Genomic DNA, 13,559 nt, shown 5'->3' with positions numbered 1-13,559 from the left:
CACTTAAACTTTGTGATGATTCTAAGTTCAAGCACTTTATTTGTATTTTATTTTAATTTTTGAGGGAGTGAGAGAGGCAGAGAGATACAGAGAGAGAGAGAGAGAGAGAGAGCACTGAAGGGGTAGACAGAGAGAGCGACACAGAATCCCAAGCAAGCTCCACGCTGTCAGCACAGAGCCCGACACGGGGCTCGATCTCATGAACTGTGAGATCGTGATCTGAGCCAAAATCGAGAGTCATCTGCTCAACCTACTGAGCCACCCAGGCACCCCTCTATGTTCAATCACTTGTATAACATGGAAAGAGACAAGAGAGACAACGTCAATTCTCTGAGAATCCAAGGGTCTCTGCATTAATTCTCCTTGTCACCACTCAAAGCAGGCAACACTTGCCAGTTTGGTTAAAACTTACTACTAGGGGATTGTATTTATCTAGAGCTATTCTCTTTCCTCATCAGTTGTTGCCAACAAGGTTTTTAGTTAATAATATAAGTATACATAGCTATAAAAATATAAGTAAATAAATAGGGTTAATAATACTGCACTGCATATTTGAAAGTTGTTAAGGGAGTAAATCTTTAACGTTCTCATCACCTGAAAAACAAATTTTTTTTGTAGCTGTGTAAACTGATGAATGTTGACTGGACTTATTGTGGTCATCAGTTCACAGTGTATACAAATATTGAATCGTCATGTGGTACTCCTGAAACTAACACGTTATGTGTCAGTGTCAGTTACCTCTCAATAGGAAATACGCTTAAAAAAAAAATGCTTTTGGGGGCGCCTGGGTGGCTCAGTTGGTTGAGCATCTGACTCTTGGTTTCAGCTCGGGTCATGATCTTACCATTCATGAGTTCAAGCCCCATGTCTGCAGAGCCTGTTTGGGATTCTCTCCCTCTCCCTCTCTCTGCCCCTTCCCCACTTGTGCTGTCTCTTGCTTGCTCTCAAAATAAATAAATAAACTTTAAAAAAATTAAAAAAAAATGTTTTTAGCCTAAAGTACCCTAAACAATGTAAAGCCATCTGGTTATTATCTTAACTCTAATCAACTGCAGGAAGTTTATAATCTTGTCCTTCTACCTTCGTCAACCCAGTGAAGATGGCACTCTGTGTCTTTCAAGCTAGGTCCTTAAGACTTGAGAGGTCAAAGTAGGGGGCTGTCATATCCAGCGATTGCCCAAGGTAGACACGGCTACCCCAGCCAGCTTCCCCTTCGGGAATGAAAAATGTATTCCCACAGCTCCTGGTGGAGTTGTCCACATCCGAACTCAGCTTCTGCCCAACCTTGCTTCCTTGTGTCCTTTCCACAAGCTCTCCCTAGCGACTTCCTACACACGTATCACCATCTCGGAGTCAGGTGGGCAGCAGCACAATTGTGCAACTACTATGGAAAGGGTGGCCTGGGAACGCAGGTGGTATTTCAGGGAGGAGGGTAAGAAACCAGGAGAACCGTAGCCCAGGATATGTATCTGGAAGGAGACAAATGAGAAAGTGCGAGAAGTTTCTGAAAGCCCAGCAGAAAAGTCTCCGTTGATTTTTTTTTAAGTCTCCATTGGTTCTTAACCAAAACTTCCAGACAGCAGGAACCAAGCAACACTGATCACCTTTCTCCTACATCCTATTAAGATACTCATGAACCAAAGAGAGTAGATAAAGTTACAATGGCATTCGAAACTAGAAATGCTGTGGTCATCTGCCAGATGTCTCTGTACCAAAGCCTGGAGTGAGACACCCAGAGACACAACAGAGGGGCTCTAAGAGGAGTAAATACGGGCAGAATGGCCAGAGATTATTCTCCTCCGGGTTGAGGGGTGAATCAATGTTGAAGACCAGAAGCTCTATCTTGGAAGGGTCAGGGATCTATCCCTTAAAGTGAATAAGGGATAAATGAATCTCAGGCTAACAGAAAGCTGGGCCAGGGGGCGTGGGTATCCATTCTCCAGTCTAAGATGCAAATAAAGGATTCGGACACTGACCATCTCCCCATGATTACAGGCGTTCACTGGGGCTGAATACAGCTCTCCTTTTGCAAGGATAATATTTAAAAAGTAGCGAGAGAAGCCTGTGAAACATTAACATACACAATAGAGAATCTGGCACTTGAGGTTTTCAGCAAAACAAGTGTTTGAAAAATATTTCTACAGAAAACCTAATTAACTCAACAAAACATCAGGGTTGAACTCTTTTTTTTTTTTTAAATATATGAAATTTATTGTCAAATTGGTTTCCATACAACACCCAGTGTTCATCCCAAAAGGTGCCCTCCTCAATACCCATCACCCACCAGGGTTGAACTCTTAATAAGATTTAGGAAGATGTGGATCTTATGAAATAAAAGGCAAAATATAGATGGGACAACAAACAGATGAAAAAGGAGCTCGCTGAGAGGGAATCAGAAATCAAAAGCTGTATGAGCTAATGGGACCACCGTAAAAAAAAAAAAAAAAAAAAAAGTTGGAAATACAGTCACACAGGGGCACCTGGTAAGTGGGTTAAGCATCCAACTTTGTCACCTCAGGCCATGATCTCACCTCATGGGTTCGAGCCTCACTTCGTGGGGCTCTGTGCTGACAGCTCAGAGCCCGGAGCCAACTTCAGATTCTGTGTCTCCCTCTTTCTCTGCCTCTCCCCTGCTCACATTCTGTCTCTCTCAAAATAAATAAACATTAAAAAAAAAAAAATTCAGTCACACAATTAGTCACACATCGACGGGAAAGGAAACCAAGGCAGTGATTTGGAGAATAAGCTTGAGAAGAGGAAAGCATAACAAAAAACAGATACCTTATTTTCTTCTGAATAGTTTGTTTTTAAATATTTTTTTATTTAAAAAAAATTGTTTTTAATGTTTATTTATTTTTGCCAGAGAGAGAGACAGAGCATGAACAGGGGAGGGGCAGAGAGAGAGAGGGAGACACAGAATCCGAAGCAGGCTCCAGGCTCTGAGCTGTCAGCACAGAGCCTGACGCGGGGCTCGAACTCACAGACCGCGAGATCGTGACCTGAGCCGAAGTCGGACGCTCAACCGACTGAACCACCCAGGTGCCCCTTAAATATTTTTTTTAGTGTTTAGTTTTGAAAAAGAGAAACACAGCACAAGCAGGGAGGGGCAGAGAGAGGGGGAGACACAGAATCTGAAGCAGGCTCCAGGCTGCCCGACGCAGGGCTCGAACCCATGAGCCACGAGATCATGACCTGAGCTGAAGTTGGACGCCTAACCAACTGAGCCACCCAGGCGCCCCTGAATACTTCGTTTTTCATCTGCTTACTTGTTCATTGTCTTCAGCCTAAAGTACCTCTTAGAAGCTGAAAATTCAGAATCCACGCTCCGTGTGCTTTCATTGACCAAGCTTCCTGCTAAGGCACTGGTTTTCCTCAGCAAGCACGGGCGTGAACAGAATGACCCTACGTAGAACTGTTCCCGGAATATCTGTTACCTTCGGCCTGGTATCTGTTACCTTCAGGCTCTGGGGACCCTGGGGACAGTGCTACGGTGGAGGGTCTGTATGTGAGTGGGAGCGGAGGCTACCCAAGGGGGAACAGAGAAAGGAAAAACGGAGAGGTGAAATGCAATAAATTCATGGGGCAAGAGACTGGAGATCCAACAACGGGATAATAGCTATCCCACAGGCCGGAATTAAACGTAAGCAGGGAATTAACAACAGGAGAAAATTTTACTGGTAAGAAAACGTACCACGTGGAATCCAAGAGCCCACCCTATCCCTGCAACTGAAAACAATAAGAAAAACATTAACACCTAGACCTATCCTGTTGATTTTCTTTCTTTTTTTTAGTTTCAATTTTTTTTAGACGTGTTCTACATACAGGAGAAACAGATAATCTACAAAGGAAAAAATGTAGCCGCGAAACGAAATGTGTTCCTTACCTCTCCCATAGAGATTGAGGTCACAGATAGGAAGGAGGGCTAGAGAAAGAACCAAGGGTCAAAGCTGCGGTCACTCCCTGTCCAAGCGTGTCATGACACGAGGACTCGAAGGACACCCGATCTCCTGCCTAATTTCTCAGGCTCTGACCTGTCAGCCCCTTTCCCTTGTGCCCCCCACCAGTGCGGCTGTCCCCTAACGCACCATCACATCTACACCTGTGAGCTTCGGTTTATGGCCGTACATAGGTGGATTCGTTTGCTATTGCTGCTACAACGAAGGAGCACAAATTTGGTGGCTTAAAACAACTCGGATTTATTAGCTTACAGTTCTGGAGACCAGAAGCCTGAAATGGGTCTCACCGGGCCACAGTGAGTTGTCCCCAAGGTGTCCTCACTCCCTTCCGGGGCTCCAGGAGAGGATCTGTTTTCCTTCTCTTTCCAGCTCCCAGGGGCCACCCACATCCCTTGGGACTCGGCCCCTCCCACCTTCTACACTAGCCACAGCTGCTGAGTCCTTACACACCACATCACTCTGACCCCTTCTGTCTCCCTTTTCCGGATTGAAGGGCTCCTGTGATAATATGGAGCCCACCTCGATAACCCAGGCTAATTGGCCTCTCTTAAAGTCAGCTGATTAGCAACCTTAATTCTACCTGCTACCTTAATTCTCCTTTGCCAGGCAGCCCAGCAGGTTTTCATGATTAGAGAATACAGCCGTCCTAGGGCGCCTGGGGGGCTCAGTTGGTTGAGCATCCGACTTTGGCTTCGGTCATGATCCCAGGGCCATGGGATCAAGCCCCAAGTTGGGCTCCGTGCTGAGTGAAGAGCCTGCTTAAGATTTTCTCTCTCTCTCTCTCTCTTTCCACCACCCCCCCACCTTTAAAAATGAAGAAGAAAGAATTCCCCAAACGGGCAGTTCCTGGCGTGTGCGGCAACTCTGTAAATAAGACTACAGTTTGTACAAGGCAAGGTAAATTTTAATTCTTTCCTTTTAATGGCCAATTTTCAAAGTTAGGTATTAGTATGCTAGCTACCTTCAATGGTGAATGGTTTGTTACACGTTTTTGGATTTCCTTTTTTAAGGATCATTATAAACTCAGAGTTTTCTTTTTTAATTTTTTTTAATGTTTATTTATTTTTGAGAGACAGAGTGTGAGTGGGGGAGGGGCAGATAGAGGGAGACACAGAATCCGAAGCAGGATCCAGGCTCTGAGCCATTAGTACAGAGCCCGATGTGGGGCTCGAACTCATCAACCATGAGATCATGACCTGAGCTGAAGTCAGACGCTCAACTAAATGAGTCACCCAGGTGCCCCGAATTCAGAGTTTTCTATATTCAATGCGTTTTAATCGACTGCAGTTATTATTTTTGATGCTCAGATTGTCTCCTCTCTGGCCAGTTAGGAGCTGCTCCAGGTTGGCATCAGTCCTGTTGACCCCCATCGGTCTGACATGTCTGAGACTTGCCTTGGGCACAAAAGATGTCTCAGGCTCATCTTGTGGTTCCTGCCCCAGACCAGGAATCAGCCATTTCTCCAAAGTGCCCTGGTTCCTTCTAGTGGGAAATGGCATTTGGGGAACATGAACTGGTTTTCACTACTGGGATGTCATTGTTCTCAGGCTTCAGTGGACACAGCTATTAATTATGCGTTTTTTTAAGAAAAGTGAATCACAAGTTCATACTAATAATTTCAATTCAATTTTAAGATTGCAAAGATTGTACTTAATAACTTCTATTTTATATTCTCTATTTGCAGCTCTCTTAGGCCAAAAAAATTTGATTCCTAATAACATGATAAGCAATATACATAAATAATAATATCAAATATTTAAAAACCAATATAACCACAAAGACTCCTGACTATACATTACGTTTCTGTGAAGTTATTTATTTTTTTTACCCTTAGAATATTTCGTAAAATATTGTGCGTTTCTTTTTTTTTTTCCTTTCCTTTTTTTTTTTAAATGTAAGCTCTACACCCAATGTGGGGCTTGAACTCACAACCCTGAGGTTGAGTGTTGCATACTCTACCGACTGAGCCAGCCAGACACCCCAAAATATTGTGTTTTAGTACTTTTTAAGTTTATATATTTTGTGAGGGGGGAGGGCAGAGAGAGATGGGGAGACAGAGAATCCCAGATAGGCTCCACAATATCAGCCTAGAGCCCGATATGGGGCTCAAACTCATGAGCCACAAGATCATGACCCGAATTGAAACCAAGAGTCTGATGCTTAACCAACTGAGCCACCCAGGTGCCCCAAAATATTGTGTTTTAAATTACTGTGAAACAATTCTTCTCAGTGTAACTACATCACCACCTTAATACCTAGGTAGGTTTTCTTTTGTGTTTGGTTTTGAATTTGAATTTTTTTTTTTTAGGTTTATTTATTTTTGAGACAGACAGAGCATGAGCAGGGAAGGAGCAGAGAGAAAGGGAGACACAGAATCTGAAGCAGGCTCCAGGCTCTGAGCTCTCAGCACAGAGCCTACTGTGGGGCTCGAACTCAGTAACCATGAGATCATGACCAGAGCTAAACTTGGACACTTAGCTGACTGAGCCACTCAGGCGCTCCTGGTTTTGAATTTTAGAGATTGTGTATTTTTCTTTTTAACTTAATGTTGTTTTTAAATTATAACATTTACCTCATCACAAATAAAAATTTTAAATGAGGTATATTTAGAAAAGCCTAGTTTCCCTTCCTCATAGCTAATTCTTTTTATTAGTTTTAGATTTATCTTTCCATTATTTAAATTTTTTTTAATGTTTATTTATTTTTGAGACAGAGATAGACAGAGCCTGAATGGGGGAGGGTGTCAGAGAGAGAGAGGGAGACACAGAATCTGAAACAGGCTCCAGGCTCTGAGCTGTCAGCACAGAGCCTGACACGGGGCTTAACTGACCGAGCCACCCAGGCACCCCTTTTAAAAAAAATTTTTTTTAAATCTTTCCATTATTTAAAAAAAAATTTAATGTTTATTTTTGAGACAGACAGAGAAAGAAACAGAGAGTGAGTGGGAGAGGGGCAGAGAGAGAGAGGGAGACACAGAATCTGAGGCAGGCTCCAGGCTCCAAGCTGTTAGCACAGAGCGTGATGTGGGGCTCGAACCCATGAACCACAAGATCACGACCTGAGCTGAAGTCAGGAGCTTAACTGACTGAGCCTCTCAGGCGCCCCATGGAAAATACATTTTAATTCAAATATGTTTGTTGATTATGGTGGTAATTTCTCACTTTTAAAGTTGGAGAACAAGAGGGGCACCTGGGTGGCTCAGTTGGTTGGGTGACTGACTTCGGCTCAGGTCATGATCTCACAGTTTGTGAGTTTGAGCCCCGCGTCGGGCTCTGTGCTGACAGCTCAGAGCCTGGAGCCTGCTTTGGATTCTGTGTCTCCTCCTCTCTCTACCCCTCCCCTGCTCACACTCTGTGTCTCTCTGTCTCTCAATAATAAATAAACGTTAAAAAAATTTTTTTTTAAGTTGGAGAACAAGAGCAAAGGGAAAAAGAGAGAGAGAGAGAGAGAGAGAGAGAGAGAGAAGCAAACCAAGAAACAGATTTAACTATAGAGAACACACTGATGGTCACCAGAGGGGAGGTGGGTGCAGGATGGGTATTGAGGAGGGCACTTGTCCTGACGAGTACGGGAAGTGCTGAATCACTTTATTATACCTCTGACATTAACATAACACTGTATGTTAATTATACTGGAATTAAAATAAAGTTGGAGAGAACATGATGGGTGTGATTAGAAATAAAACACCCAGCAGAAACAAGCTTATACTGAGCAAAGGTCATGGTCATCGTGTTTTTTTTAGAGTAGAGAAGGTTCTATAAAGCTTTATGTCAAAGACTGCATAGAGGAAATTTCATCCGTGAGACTATAGCAGGGTCCATACACTTTCCTCACAGTGGTATGCCTTCCAGGAGATTCCCCAGCTTCAGCTACGCATTACAGTCACAGAATTTGTTTTGCAATTTTTTTAAGTTTATTTATTTATTTATTTATTTATTTATTTAGAGAGCATGTGTGTGTGGTGGGGGGGGGGCAGAAGGAGAGGGAGAAAGAGAGAATCCCAAGCAGGCTCTGCACTGTCAGCACAGAGCCTGATGTGGGGCTCGACCCCACGGAACCGTGAGATCATGCCCCGAGCCGAAATCAGGAGTCAGATGCTTAACTGACTGAGCCACCCAGGTGTCCCCATAATTTTTTTTTTTTTTTTTTAAAGAAAAGGAAGAGACGCCTGGGCTCACCACTGGATGTTTGGATCTGGAAACTCTTGGGCAAGTTCTTGTCAGCTGTTTTTTTGTCTTTAGGTGTGGGGTTTTTTGTTTTTGTGTGTTTTTTTAACGTTTATTTATTTTTGAGACAGAGAGAGACAGAGCATGAACAGGGGAGGGGCAGAGAGAGAGGGAGACACAGAATCAGAAGCAGGCTCCAGGCTCTGAGTTGTCAGCCCAGAGCTCGACGCGGGGCTCGAACTCACGGACCGCGAGATCGTGACCTGAGCCGAAGTCGGACGCTCAACCGACTGAGCCACCCAGGTGCCCCTGTTTTTGTGTTTTTTGGTTGAGGAGATGATTCTGTGCAGACAAATGTACCTGTTCAATGAATACTTACTGGGTGTCCACTCAGTGCCAGGGAATGAGTTGGCTGGTGGGTGCTGGGAACACAGCGGTGATAACACGGATATGACCGCTGCCCTCGTGAACCTAGCCCTCACCGACTGATTTACCATCAGGTGTTTGTCAGGGGGCTGGCTGGGCTCTGGGGTGCCCTTGCTAAGGCTGACCTGGCCTTCACAGGACAGAAGTTCCAGAAGTGACTCGATTTAACAGCGAATCTATCTTTCCTTTTGCAGACTCGGCAGCATCGTCATAAACTTTTAGAGGGCAAGGGACTTGACTTATCCCTTTCTGCACCCCCTCCCCAGAGTTCCTGGCGTAAGCTCAGTGTTCTGTAAAGTGCCGGACTCTGGGCTCTTAGCTGGTCTGACGTACACCGTCCTCTCCTCAGCCAAGGAGACCAAGGCCTGGCAGTGCGATTAGGAGAGAGAAGGGAATACGTGTGGAGTCTGACACGTTAAGGGCCCGAAAGCTATCTTTATGTCTTGAAAAAGGGCCAACAACTCTGCGGTTCCAGTTTGCTAAGAAGTTTGAAGCTGTAAAGTGCCAAATCTCAGATCCTGTTGGCATGGCTTTTAAACGAATGGTTCTCACAGACTTCTTGGTTCTGTTGTTGTTAACGGACTTGAAAAATAATTCGCAAGAGACTATGTTCAAAATCCTGGAGAAGCTTCTGAATGCCCTACATTAACTAATAGTTCTCCCATCCCCACGTATGAACACTCACATCCACATACCACGTAGAGTCCATGCTTGTGTTTCAAAACTCCTGTTTACTCCAAGTCAGTACGTCCCAGTCTCAGAAAACATCCATTATGCCAATGGCTTATTGAGGTACAGTTCACTTATTATTAGATAAAATAATATAGGATGCCCAGTTAAGTTTGCATTTCAGATAGACAACAAGTAATTGTTTCGTGTAAGCATGTCTCATGCAATTTGGGACATACTTATACTTAATTATTTGTTGTTTTATGAGATTCTAATTTCACCGGGTATCCTGTATTTTTATTTCCCAAATCTGGCAATCCTACCTACCTGGCTTGCCATGTGCTATCCCTCGTAACCCCTAAAACACACACACACACACACACACACACACACACACACAGGGAGTACCATGCTAATTTGACAAATAAGGAAGCTGTGGCTTAGAGAGACACAATAAGATCCTCTGGGTTACAGCTGGTACGGGGTAGAGTCAGGATCCGAAGCTAGGTCTGTCCAAACACAAAGGCCCTGTTTTCGGGCTTCTTGGGAAAAGCAGCGATTGCTATGGCTGTTTTGTTCAGATCTACAGCAAGAGTGTTAGAGTGTTACCGGCGGTGAGATTAATAGACACAGCTCTTTGTCATGCTGAACCCTGGGGCCGTCTGCCCCTTCTCATCAGGTGGGTGTTATTCGGCCCTCAGGGCTCAGCCCAGAGGTCACCTTCCTGAGGAAGCTTCCCTGGCCATCCTGGGGAGAGCTGACCGCTCTGTGCCTTCATTTCGACACTTGCCCGGTGTCCGAGGACCTTCTCAAGGGCCCGTCTCCCTCAGAAGACCGGCAGGGGCCTGTGTCATTTTCTCAGTGCCCAGCATGGGCGTGGAGCCGCAGGACACGCTCAGGGAGTGCCTGAGGGATGAAGTACAGCTTCTGGGCATCAGATTTCGACACAGTCCACTCAATCATGTGTGCGGTTACCGACTGGGAACCAATGGTTCTCCTGGGTCTCTGTGAAAAATGCCATCAGAGGACGGACACCAGAAGCTATGGCAAGAAAGCCTTCACCTCAGGGCGCCTGGGTGGCTCAGTCGATTAAGCGTCCGACTTCGGCTCACGTCATGATCTCCTGGTTTGTGAGTTCGACTCCTGTGCTGGGCTCTGTGCTGACAGCTCAGAGCCTGGAGCCTGCTTCAGATTCTGTGTCTCCCCCTCTCTCTGTCCCTCCCCGGCTCACGCTCTGTCTCTCTCTCTCTCTCTCTCAAAAATAATAAACATTTTAAAAATTTAAAAAAAGAAAGCCATCATCTCTTACTGTTTAACTTGGGAACAATCCTACCAGTTACGTTTCTTTTCACAGTCCCTTTTCCCTGTGCCCTTTGACATTCATCTAACTCGTGTTATTGCACAACCAACCTGGATTATCTGAGAATGAATCAGTCTTAGTTAACATTCAAAAATATACGGAAGGGAAGGAGGGAGAGGAAGAAAATATGAGCCTCACCTTTCCAGCTCAGCAAAGTTCAAGCCAGTCGTTTTTAAAAGTCAATTTTATGTGAAAAATGAGGTCATTTTATGTGCTAAAGATACATGTGCTTGGCATGGAAGGATGTTATTCCTTGAAGTATTTCCTTGAATATATTCCAGAGACTTATTCTTTTTTTTTTTTTTTTTCCAGTCATCTAAAAGTGGATGAGAGTTCTAGTGAACACAGGGTTTCTCTATGTGTTTCCTCCTCGGTGCACAGAGCTCGTGATTTCCAAGGGCACCCAATACAATTACTGAAAAGAAATACGGTACCCTTGTCCCTTGGCTGACCAGGTCAGCATCCTGAACTGAGACTCACTTCTGTGCCAGTAAAGCACCATGTCGCTGAGAACAGAAATACACCCATTCCCTCTGGCTTTGGTTGTCCTCGCACGTCCATGTCCTGTAGGTCTTCCAGATAAGAATAATTATGGGCCAAGGCCCTTTCCAAAATGACATGTAAATGCTACAAAAAGGTAGGTGTTTAAGCTGGTCAGTGTTTTAGGAATGACTGACAAACTCGTATTTTGCTAATTTTTTTAAATGTTTATTTCTAAGAAACAGAAGAGACAGAGTGTGAGTGGGGGAGGGGCAGAGAGAGAGGGAGACACCGAATCGGAAGTGGCTCCAGGCTCTGAGCTGTCAACACAGAGCCCCGTGTGGGGCCCGAACTCACGAACCGTGAGATCATGACCTGAGCCGAAGTCAGACGCTTAAACGACTGAGCCACCCACGCGCCCCAGATTTTGATTTCTATTAAGACAAATAGACCTAAGGGGCGACTGTTCTTTGGCGGGAATGATCCACTCAGAAAAACAGCCAAGTTGTTCTTTCACGATGAGGAACTGACGGATGCAGCCTGGTGGGCCGGGAGTCTACCTGATGGTGGAGTCCCAAACACCACAACCATGCAGTGTGGACGTGTCTTGGGAGACAGACACAAGTGCGTATCCGCGAGGCGGGGCCACGGCAGGCGCACTGTTCCTCAGCATGAGGGGGACACACACAGCGGACAGAACAGCAGCTCTGTCAGACTGCCGGACTTGGCCTGCTGGCCCTGCTGCTCCCCGACCTTGGACAAGGTGCTTCTGTCTCAGCCTCACCTTCCTGGTCTGTGAAATGGGAATGGGAAACGTGTCTACCCCATGGGTTCTCAGGGGGGTTAGTGAGACTGTGGGCGAGTGGCTGAGTCCAGGGCTAGCACCTTGCGGCCACAGGACATCCGTTCCTCTGGCCCGTCCTCCTTGCCCGTCGGCATGGCTGAAATGAGCGGGACAGGAAGTTGGCGCTTCAGACCTCAGCTTCCTCCAGACAGATTTTCATGAACGATGCACGTCGTACGAAAGAGGAGCGGGATTTACATAGGGAGAGATGGCAGGGACTTGGGGTTTCAAATGCCTCTCTCCTTCCCCTTCCCTGCTCTTGGCCCCCTTCCCACCTTACACCCTTGAGGGAAGAAAAACGAACGCACAAAAAACGAGGCCAGGCAAATGCATCTCATAAGACTTTGGCCCCCAATCCCCCGCAGACCACAGCGGGCTGGGCCGGACCTTGTGGAAGGTCCCCTCCAGGTGGCCAGAGGCAGGCCGACGGTCCCCGAGCAAAGGAGCCCTCGCGCCCCCTCCCTCCCAAAGCCCAAACCCAGGTTCCTCTGGATCAGAACACTGCAAGAACACAGAAAAGGGAGTGCGGGGAGAACTGGCAAGTCAGCAAAGAAGCCATACGTTCTAAAGAGCATGTGGCCCTACTTAGCGCTCGGCTGCTCCGGGCTCTTTCAGGAGGTGAGCGTGAGCCCCGGGACTCTCAGGCTAGGTGAGCCCCATCATCCGAGGGACAGAGAGAAGACTCGAGAGCACCCACCGCACCTGGCTCAGAAGGTTCTCTCGCTCAACGCATTCAACATTTAGTTTACTGAGCCCCTAGCGTGTGGCAAGCATGCGTTCCAAATGCGTAAACCCCACACACCCCAGTGTAGAAGCCAGTTTCAAAGTCAAAGAGGACACAAGCCCTTGACCCCACGCCTTTCAAACCTGCCCTCTACTCTCTCTGAGCTTAACTCCTTCCCTTGTCAAAGGCTTTTTGCCCTTTGCCCCCGACCTGTGCTGAGGCCAGAGTGTGAAGGAGGGAGGAGAAGGGGCACAAGGGAGGTTCGAGCTTTCGAAGCTAGCAAGCATCAGGCACCGAGATGGACTTTTTGGCTGGTTGCCCTGGTTTCTTTCTTTTTTCTTTTCTATTTTTTTTTTTTTTTTTTATTTTTGAGAGAAAGAAAGAGCACAAGCAGGGGAGGGGCAGAGAGAGAGGGACACAGAATCCAAAGCAGCTCCAGGCTCTGAGCTGTCAACACAGAGCCCGAGGTGGGGCTCGAACTCACGAACCGTGAGATCATGACCTGAGCCAAAGTTGGACGGAGCCACCCAGGCACCCCGGTTTTACTTTACCACAGAGCTCAGAACAGGGTGTCCCAGCAGGGGTGGGGGTGGGGTGGGGAACAGGACTGGCTCTCACAAAGCCTCTTTAGATTTGTAACTTCACGCACAAAAGCCTCAGTTCTTCTCCCTGGGTCCCAAGTCCTCATGGACCTCTCACTGCTGTCACTGGCCTGAAGGAGAAAATCGGCACTTGCTGTGGACGGGGGAGAAAGTGGACAGCCTTGCAGATGAACAGCCTGCACTTGTTTGCCTTGGGAAATGATTTGCCTGCTTCACGTCACAAGCAGGAAGATGTTAGCACAGGACTGGCGGAGAGCAACAGTAATCCGCTCAAGTGTGGTGAGCTGAGGTGAGGCCAAGTGCTGGAGACAATGCAAAGAGGCCCGACCAGA

This window comes from Panthera uncia, chromosome D2 (genome assembly GCF_023721935.1).
Source record: "Panthera uncia isolate 11264 chromosome D2, Puncia_PCG_1.0, whole genome shotgun sequence".
Lineage (NCBI taxonomy): Eukaryota > Metazoa > Chordata > Mammalia > Carnivora > Felidae > Panthera > Panthera uncia.
The sequence above is the reverse complement of the archived record's forward strand: the minus strand, read 5'-3'. Positions refer to the sequence as shown.